The sequence below is a fragment of the Scardinius erythrophthalmus genome (assembly GCF_964197995.2).
Source record: "Scardinius erythrophthalmus genome assembly, chromosome: 7".
NCBI lineage: Eukaryota > Metazoa > Chordata > Actinopteri > Cypriniformes > Leuciscidae > Scardinius > Scardinius erythrophthalmus.
The window spans coordinates 25,162,872-25,173,293 of record NC_138227.1 but is presented as its reverse complement, the minus strand read 5'-3'; positions in this window follow the sequence as shown (position 1 = coordinate 25,173,293).

The following is a 10,422-nucleotide window of genomic DNA, read 5'->3' as shown; positions in this document are numbered from 1 at the left end:
CAACTTAAAAAAGGAAGTGTTCGTGCTGCCTTAAAATGATAAGTTTAGCCAACTCAAATATCCAAGTTGTCACTTTCAAGTTGACTAAACTTAACATTTTAATGCAGCATGAACTTACTTTTTTAAGTTGAAACAAAACTTTTTTTTTTACAGTGTATTGCATATTTATGGGTTGCAATGTAGTAAACATGCCGTCATCCTAGCACATGACCTTCTGTATGGTGGATCCCTTTCAGGTTTCAATTGCCACGTTGAAGGAGGCGCCATCACAGAAGATTTCGTCAAAATGCTGGCTATACGGAAAAGTCAGTGTAATTTAGGTTAGACTTCTCATGACTGTTACCATACTCATTTCATGGTTTTAATTCTGGAAGAATGTTTATCAGCAACGACAAAAAAAAAAAAGGTTTATTTATCTACAGTACATTTGGCTACATTTTCTGTGCCTTTTAATTTGTTGACCATTTCGTAATACCAGTACTGAAAATACACAAAAACATATCTTGATATATATATTTAAAGTACCTTGGCATTACCAACATTTGTTTCAGTAATTTCAACTGAGTGGTGCAGAAAAACCGTCATCCTTTATACTCTTATAAAAACACGTCTATACAACAACACGATGGTAAACAAGCCAACAACTGTGTCCCATAATATCAAGCACACACTGGCCCAAAGCTGTGGTCACATTTGGCTGTTAAAACGACCGTCACGGTTACCAAAAAAGCACAAATGACTGTGGTTTATTTAAACATCTACCATTAAAATCTCATGCAAAACCTCACGGCGCTCGAAGTATGTGGTGGAATGGTGAGGAAGTGTACTGAAAAGCGAGTTGAAAAGAGGTCAGGGGAAAAAGGACCTGTGTAAGGTTGGATAATATCCGTGGTAATCTTGTTAAACAAGTCTTTCAATGGGGCTACAGATGTCCTCTTTCTGTTATCTTGAATGCTGAATTGTTCTCAGCTCTATATTTGAATACTCTACGCCTGAAATAGACCATTTTTATTCATTTCAAAATGCTACCATGTAAGCATGCATGGAAAAACACATTGTTTTATTGTTACCGCTTAGTTTGTAATCTGTGCTTCTGCATATGTAACACCACAAGCCATTAAACCTCCAAAATTGTCTCTAACAAACCTTTTTACCACTTAGAAGCAATAAATCAGCTATCTTCTGCAAGCAAATACTACTTAGGAGCTACTAGATCCATTAACATAGTAGCTCCAGGAGTTAAGCTTGATCCTGTCTGTTTGCTTAGTGTCCGGCTACCTTGCTTAGCTTTACGGCAGGCTGTGTTTACTTATGGGAAATGGTTTGTGTTGTCTGAGTGGTTGTGACACTCGCATGTTTGACAAGTGAAATGAGACCAAATGTGCTCCATGTAGCCGAAACATCTTTGAAGCGGCGGCTTTTAATATGACGTGTTTACCTATGAAAAAATCCTTTATTGGCCCTCAGCCTTTAGCCATCAAAAGCCACAGTGGTGAACATAAATCATTCACGAGGTAATTCAGGGGAACAACTGCATTGGAAAGGTGGACTGATAGAACGATGACCATTTAAACTGTTTACAGTCACGTAAAATAAACAGTAATTTGAAAAGTATTAACGCTTGAACAAATATTTAAGATGGCGAACGTATTTTGTGTCTCATTCGCAACCCATTTTAGGTGCAAAACTAAAAAAAAAATTGTATTAGGAGTGTCTTTATCTTCTATTTGCTTGCGTATAAAAACTGTATTGTATTACAAAACACTTTTGCTGCCATTGAGGTTGGATACGGGTAAGGTTAGAGTCCTTAAATCTGTAAATTAATTACAGATGTAATAATATGCAGGTATTTTGGTAACACTTCATTTTACAGTGTCCTTGTTACATATGTTGCATGTACTTACCATAGTAATAACAGTAAATTACGCATAATTACATGCAACTAACTCTCAACCAAATCCTAATCCTAATTTTTATTACACTACAAGTGTAACTGATATTTTTTAAAATATATGTACATGTATGTACATAAAATAAAATTTTAGTACATAGTGGTTAAAGACACTTAATATGAAGTGGGGCCCATTTATTACTGGTGAAATAGTTCACATTTCTTTTTAAATCATTTTGAAATGTTTACAGATTCCAGTGTAGAAAAAAGAAAATATGTTGTGGCACTTTTTCCATCGCATCTATCGCGTGTACAGAAACACACTCTGAACATTGAGCAGATTTACACACCTTTGATAATGGTATGTAGCGAGATGATCAAAGATGGGGGTTGTTGCTGCTGACTCTGGAAAGGATCACGGTGTTGGAACAATAATTGATGCTGAGCAGAGGCTGAACTCAGGCATTGCCACCGGTTGACACCCATTACATTGTTCGGCGCTGCTCACTTTGCAGGTTCACGGCAGATAAAAACACAAAAGGGGTCGGGCTTTTGGGAGAGATGTCTGCAAGTACGACAGTGATGAATCGCACTTGATGTGTGCTCAGAAAGCAGTGAAATTGGGTTGTGGTGCCGTGCTATAGCTTTAGGTCACATGCATGCGTGCTGGTTATAATCAGATGCTGGCAGACGGTGGGAGTCTGAAGTTAATCTGGAACGGGATTCTGTCTTGATCAAAGTTCACGTCAAAAGAAATGTCTAAACTTTTTTTACCTTTCTTTGTTTGTTTTTAGTGAAATAATAATAAATTAAGAGTGATTTTTTGTGTGTATTATAGAATATTGCTTGCAAATGATTATAGGGAAGACCTGGGACAATTATAACAGACAAAATTGAATCATTCGACTATCATTATACAGTCTATCTATCTATCTATAACGTTCTATCTATGTCTAACGATCTATCCATCTAACGTTCTATCTATCTGTCTATCTAAATTTATATATAAATATAACATTCTATCTATACTATATAACTTTCTATCTATCTATCTATCTATCTATCTATCTATCTATCTATCTATCTATCTATCTATCTATCTATCTATCTATCTATCTATCTATCTATCTATCTATCTATCTATCTATCTATCTATCTATCTATCTATCTATCGTTCCCTCCATCCATCTATCTATCTCTGTATAGGTTGTTAGTTAAGTTATTAGTATGAATTACAGATGCTAACATCACTTGCCGGTACCTATCATCCAGGATTTTATCACAGCTACTGTAATACAAGTTATGAAATTAAAATTGTATGACTGCAAAGAATGAACCTTTATAATTTAAAATGAACATTATTTCATTAAAATATCTAGTTGGAGACTGTCCTTGTCTTATTAGCTGATAAATATACTTTAGTTAAAAGGATTTAACCCATTTAACATCATAATAAAGTAGGTACCACTTAGACTTTTGCTTTAAACACAAATTATTCATGATAGCTAAAAAAAAAAAAAAAAAAAAAATAGTACCATATAAAGGTAATTTCTGTAGTACTATTACTTTTGGAACTTATAAATGTGTCTTATACATATAAATGTGTCATATCAAAATATGGAACACTGATTACTGTGTAATAGTCTATAAATGAAGGCGAATTTAAACAACAAATCTAACTGTCCCTAGTCTCCCTTAATATTAATAAGAGATGGACAAGGTGTGATGACGGTGGACAGATGTTGATGCTGACAGAATTTTAGCGGTCACTTCCACTCTGCCAGCATTCAGTGCTATCGTTTTGTATACAAAACAGGTTAGTAAGCAGTTTGACACCCTGGTCAGTCAGGCTGCAACTGGCCTCTTCTGCCACGTGTCACACAGTGAAGTTGGCGAAAGAAAAGGCTCTTCACCTTCCACAATGTCGTTTGATCTCTGCCGTCCTGTCAGGCACAGACAGGTACACATTACCCTGTCCTCAGAGAGGTGGGCCAACCCATCTGTTACTAGAGAGAGAGAGAGAGAGAGAGAGAGAGAGAGAGAGCGAGCGCACGCAGACAGAGACAAAAGGAAGGGGTTAAGCAGGGAGAAATCAATGAGGAGAGGTCCAAAAATATGATTCCCTAGAGTTTCTTGTGTGCGGTTTTGATGGAGCCTTTTGCAACAGATATGTCTTCAAATGAATGTAGACATTCAACATGTTGATAATTATTCAAAAAAGTAAATATTTTGTACATGCGTCTATGCATGGAACGCTTAACCCTCAAGGTCATTTTAATTAGCTCAAAAAACAGACGAGATGATGAGGCCTTTACAAAACCTGTGTCCATAGAAAAATAGAAATGCCTCATTCAACATGTTGATAATTATTCAAAAAAAAAGTAGTAGTATAACATTATATAACACTATATAACATTACCCTTGTGTGTTTGTCTAACAAATATTTTAGCTAATTTGAATTATGATTTTAGCTACCATTAAGAATGTACTCTCAACTCTCCTATTATATTTTGCAGATTTCTCCAGATTTTCCCCTAAAAATCTTAGAAGAGCTGATCAGCATATTAGAATGATTTCTGTAGGATCATGTGATACTGAAGAAGACGGGAGTAATGATGCTGAAAATTCAGCTTTGACATCACAGGAATGAAATAGAAAACTGTTATTTTACATTGTAATAATATCTCACAATATTACTGTTTTTAATGTATCTTTGATCCAATAAATCCAGCCTTTGGTGAGACTTCTTTTTTTTTTAAACACTCATCATTTTAAATGGTAGTGTGCATTTCAAAATCCCTCAAACTGTACAGAAAAGCTTTAGAAAGTCATATGACTGGTTGTGTTTCAGTTTTTGAGCCTCACGATTGTGACAGCGAAGAACAAAAGAGGGAAAAAAGCTTCCCATAATCTCCTGTTCAAAACGAGGAGCCACACAGCAGTCATGTCATCTCCACACAGATGAAGTCTTGTCATCGCACTGCCTGGAAAATATACTAGTAGAGGTGGAGTCAAGACTAATGTTACTGAGGTAAATTTAGGCAGACACATCTATAACTCCTCTTGGCTCCTGAAATAGCCTTTAAAAAAGAAACCTAGAAATAGGCCCTCTGAATAATGACGTCTCTTTCTCTGCTTTGCTTAGTTTTTATACAGAAATTGGATCTCAACGTTAACGTATGGCCCCTGTGTCAAAACTGCTAAATAATGCATTTATTAAAATATACCTCAGCTCTTTAAAGACGATAATGGATGTACCTCCACCTTACAGGCTGTAACCGTTATCCTGCAGGACAGAGTCATTGTCCTTAAGTACATACAGCTCAAAAACACCTCAAAATAGAGGTAGCGAAGTGAATAAAGCACCATACATTCAGTCCTCGCCACATCTCGTAATTATATGGCAAAACACCCTGACACGCGACAAACAAATTCTCAGTTCACAATGCTTTACTGTCAATGGCCAGCTTGGGGTTAGAAAAACCTGTCTCCGTGCTAAACTTCTTGAACCACGCAAAAAGACAGCGAGTGCATGTGGTCAAGGATGAATAAAAACCTTTGTGAAAACACATTTTCTGTTGTGCATCTACAGTATGTGTGTGTGTGCGTGTGTGTGTTGGGGTGCATGCATTTATTTATTTCTTTTCTGCCTTAAAACAGATGGTTCCTTGTGCTGAACGGAAGTTGTGTTAACTCGGTTGGCTCGTGATTGGTGGCTGCCGTCCAACGGCAACACGGGTATCGGGGAGGGGTGTTAGTAGAAGTGCAGTTTGCCTACTTCAGATGTGCTGTGAACAGAACAGAAGGAAGTGGTACGTACTGTTGCGCCGTGCTCCTCGTGTCTTAGCGATGCAGCACGGGCCACCATGGGCAACAACCCTCCAGCGCTCTTGTGAGTCCAGACATATGTAACTGTGTAAACACTGCGTTGGAAGAAAAGCTGGTGTTGTCGGCGCCTTGTAGCGAAAGTCAGCCAAAGAGCTCGTCGTTAAGTCCTGCTGGGAAGAACATAGGGTATTTATTTATTGTGCGCTCCAGACCAGTTGTGCCTCTCTGTGGTTTATTAGGCTAATAATTCAAGATGTGTAACAATGTGGTAATTTTAGAGTCACATTTTACTACACTGCAAAAAGTGATCAGTTGACTTAACTTAAAGAAAATGAGGAAACCTGTTGCCTTAAAATTAAGTAAATAAACAATGCATAATTGAAAAAAAAAGTTATGTGGAATTGTCAAGTTCACATAACTTAATTGTTTTAATTACGCATGGTTTATTTACTTAATCATTTTAAGGCAACGCGTTTCCTCACTTGTTTTTAAGTTAAGGCAACTGATCACCTTTTACAGTGTAGGGCTTATGTCCTAGTTTTTCTCTTACAGGAAAACAGACAAAAGTATTGCACTCAGGGGCATGTACAAATTTTTGTCTAATAAAATGCTCTTGAATAGGAATGTCCTTCCCCCAATACCCTCAAGCAATAACTGCAATAAATGAAGGATATACATACACACAACCTTTCAAAAGCTGGTAAGATGTTTTTAAAAGAAGTCTCTTGTGCTCCATTTATATGTGACCCTGGACCACAAAACCAGTCACATGGGTAATTTTTTCTGAAATTGACATTTATACAGTACAGGTCAAAAGTTTGGAAACATTACATTTTTTTATATTTTTGAAAGAAGTCTCTAATGCTTATCAAGGCTGCGTTTATTTGATCAAAAATACAGAAAAAAAACAGTAATATTGTGAAATATTATTACAACTTAAAATAATAGTTTTCTATTTGAATATACTTTAAAAAATAGTTTATTCCTGTGATGCAAGGCTGAATTTTCAGCATCATTACTCCAGTCTTCAGTGTCACATGTGACATCCAGTCTATCACATGATCCTTTAGAATTTATTATGAGTGTTGGAAACAGTTCTGCTGCCTAACATATTTGATGAATAAAAGGTTAAAAAGAACTGCATTTATTCAAAATAAAAAAAATATTTTCTAATAATATAAATCTTTTTTACTATCACTTTTTATCAATTTGACACATCCTTGCTGAATAAAAGTATTGATTTATTTCAAAAAAAGAAAGAAAAAAATTACTGATCCCAAATTACCGACCAGTAGTGTATATTGTTGTTACAAAAGATTTATATTTTTTAAAAAATTTGCTTTTTTTTATTTTTATTTTTTTACTTTTTATTCATCAAAGTATCCTAAAAAAGTATCACAGGTTATGAAAAATATTAAGCAGCAGAACTGTTTCCAACTTTGATAATGAATCATCATATTAGAATGATTTCTAAAGGATCATGTGATAGACTGGAGTAATGATCCTGAAAATTCAGCTTTGCATCACAGAAATAAATGATAATTTAAAGTATAATAAATTGAAAACCAATTATTTTAAATTGTAATAATATATCACAAAATTACATTTTTTTCTGTATTTTTGATCAAATAAATGCAGGCTTGATGAGCAGAAGAAACTTCTTTCAAAAACATTAAAAATAGTAATGTTTCCAAACTTTTGACCTGTACTGTACATCATATAAAAGCTGAATAAATAAGCTTGTCATTGATGTATGGTTTGTTAGGATAGGTCAATATTTGGCCGGGATACAACTATTTGAATATCTGGAATCTGAGGGTGCAAAAAAATTGAAACATTGAGAAAATCGCCTTTAAAGTTGTCCATTTCACTCACAAAAATAAATGTTTTACATATTTATGGTAGGAAATTTACAAAATATCTTCATGGAACATGATCTTTACTTAATATCCTAATGATTTTTGTCATAAAAGAAAAATCGATCATTTTGACCCATACAATGTATTGTTGGCTAATGCCACAAATTTACCCGTGCGACTTGTGACTGGTTTTGTGATTCAGGGTAAAACAGTAAAACTGTAATATTGTGAAATATTATTATTTAAAACAACTGTTTTCTATTGTAATATATTTTAAAATGTAATTTATTCTTGTGATGTCGAAGCTGAAATTTCAGCATAATTAGTCCAGTCGTCAGTGTCACATGATCCTTCAGAAATCTCTCTAATATGCTGATTTGCTGCTCAAGAAATCTTACTGACCTCAAACTTTTGAACAGCAGTGTAGTAGACACTGATAGGACCTGTTGCATTTCCACCACTAGAACAGCAAATAACCTCATGATATCCTCGATATAAAATCACTTATGTTAGATGCTGGGAGGAAACCATAAAAAAACATTATTTTTGTCACGATGCAAAACAGCCATACCCTTTGTGCTATCTTCATCTTTATGACATATGTAAACAATGCTAACAACAGCATTATGTTTTCAATTTTCCGCTGCTCTGCGCACAAGATTTGAAATCATTTATCTCGGATTCAAAACAACGGGATCCCTCCACATGGTTTTATTTGTGTGCATCTGGCTCAGCAAGCAGCATACAGTTACCATCCTATATTTCCAGCTTTATTCGCACCTAGCAATGAAAGCCAAATGTGAAAATTGAAGGCAGAAGGATCGTGTGACGGGATTAATTAGACAAGGCCAAGTGAAGTCACACTCTTCATGGCAACACACTTGAACCTTCAATTACGCACTGCACAAAGCAATTAAAAGCCTCCCTTTCTTGCTCTGTCCTATGGAGTCTACCTGTTACTGCTGTTTGCTTTCTCTGTAGGGTCCCCCCGGGGCACCAGGCAGACTCCAGGTCCAATCCGCAGGTCGGTAATTACAATTGATCAATTGTTGTCGGGAGGTGAAATGACTTGGTTGTTTTAGCCAGAGCTCAATTTGAGGTGTCCATTTTTAAGGGGTTATTTATATGGCAGGTGGTTAGGAAAAGAAAAGAGAAGAGGGAGGAGATAGAGAGATGAAGAGAGGAGCTGAAGGAAGAGATCGGGAGAGGGAACACTATTTGGCCATTTCTAATGGCTGATAGATCTTGGCTTTTTCCTTTTCATTATTTCTGGAGTCATTGGGTAGCTGGATGAACTCGGAATGGAATTGGCCAATTTTGCACACTTTCAGCCGAAACTGTTCAATTTCTCTCTCTGAAATGATTTGTATACAATTTGAGTATAACAACTTCTGTACAGAGGTTACACTCTCAGATAAATGGATTTTTGCTGCTTGGTCGTTTTTTTTTATTAGAGTTAATGACACACAATTCTAGAAAAAGTTCTGTCACAAATTCATTTTGTGTCATTTTGCATGCCGTTAACTGAAGTTTGTAAAACAGAAGTTTGTAAAACAGAAGTTTACCTAATCAGTTTTAGTTGTGTTGACATGAATACATTTTGTTGGCCTGTATTGTTGTTGTGTTTGACTTTTTGCCCTCAGCTTGCCATTGATTGATTTTCTTTCTTTTTTAAAGCCTTATACTTATTATTTAATAATTATTAAATAATTCTTATTTTATTATATTTTTATTATTATATTTATTATTTTAGAATTATTATTTTAAATAATTTGAATGAAGACAATTTAAATTAAAGTTCACAGAAAGTGAAATAAAACAAAATAGTAAAAAGTAGTAAAAAAAATAGTAACGTTTTTTTAGTTTTTGATTGTCGTAGAACGACACCTTTTGATATCGCCATCTTAACTTTGTTAAAAAGCGAGGACAACTGCAGTGCTGTTAGCGCCAGATAGACTCAAAAAGTTCAAGAGGTTGTCTAAATAACATCAAAAACCCATCACCATCTGAAAATAACAGAAGAAACAGCAGTAAACAGGCTCATGGGAAGATGGCCAAATCCATACGACACTTCCAGGAAAACACTCTCCTACATTATAAAGCCATATCTGCTGTATGGCAACAACCATACTGCACTTCCCAGAAAACGCTCAATTACAGTATAATGCCGTATCTGCTCTAACAGAGAGTATCATTAATCTCATAATGATCTGACTGTGGTGGCTGACGGGGAGCGTATATTTCTCTCCAGCACACAGTCAGTCCTTTCACATGGATCACCCCGCTTTGCTCTGTCCCAGCCTCTGGGACGTCACCTCTTGGCACTGCTCGTATTTATACGGGACATTTGATTGATTTAGATTTATTTGACCATTTTTCCTCAGTCACGCTGTCCCTCAGCCGCCAGTAAACGTGGTGTTAGGCCACGATATTGTTTTCTAAATGACAGGCGCTGAGCTGAGACTCTTTATCTTTGTTTCTCTCTCTACACCTAGCGTACTTGTCCTTAAGCGATCTTTAGCCTGAAGCTGTTTGCGAAAACTCAACCCACAACAAACAGAATGCTGCACAGAAAGATCTGCCTCACTTCCTTAAAGCTGTTGTGTCTCCTGTGGTTTCATCAGTTCTGGAGCTCAAGCCAAATCCTCCACATTTCAGCCTGAGAAGATGCTGGTTGCTGTTTCACATTTACAGTCCAGATTTTTCTCAGAAAAAAAAAAAAAAGAAATTTGTTTTTGATTGCAATTCCTCCGGGATGCGTCGAACGTAACTACAAAATGCCATCTTACCAAATAATTTCATAGATTTTTATAGAACAAACACAGTACCAAACATGTTTATCAT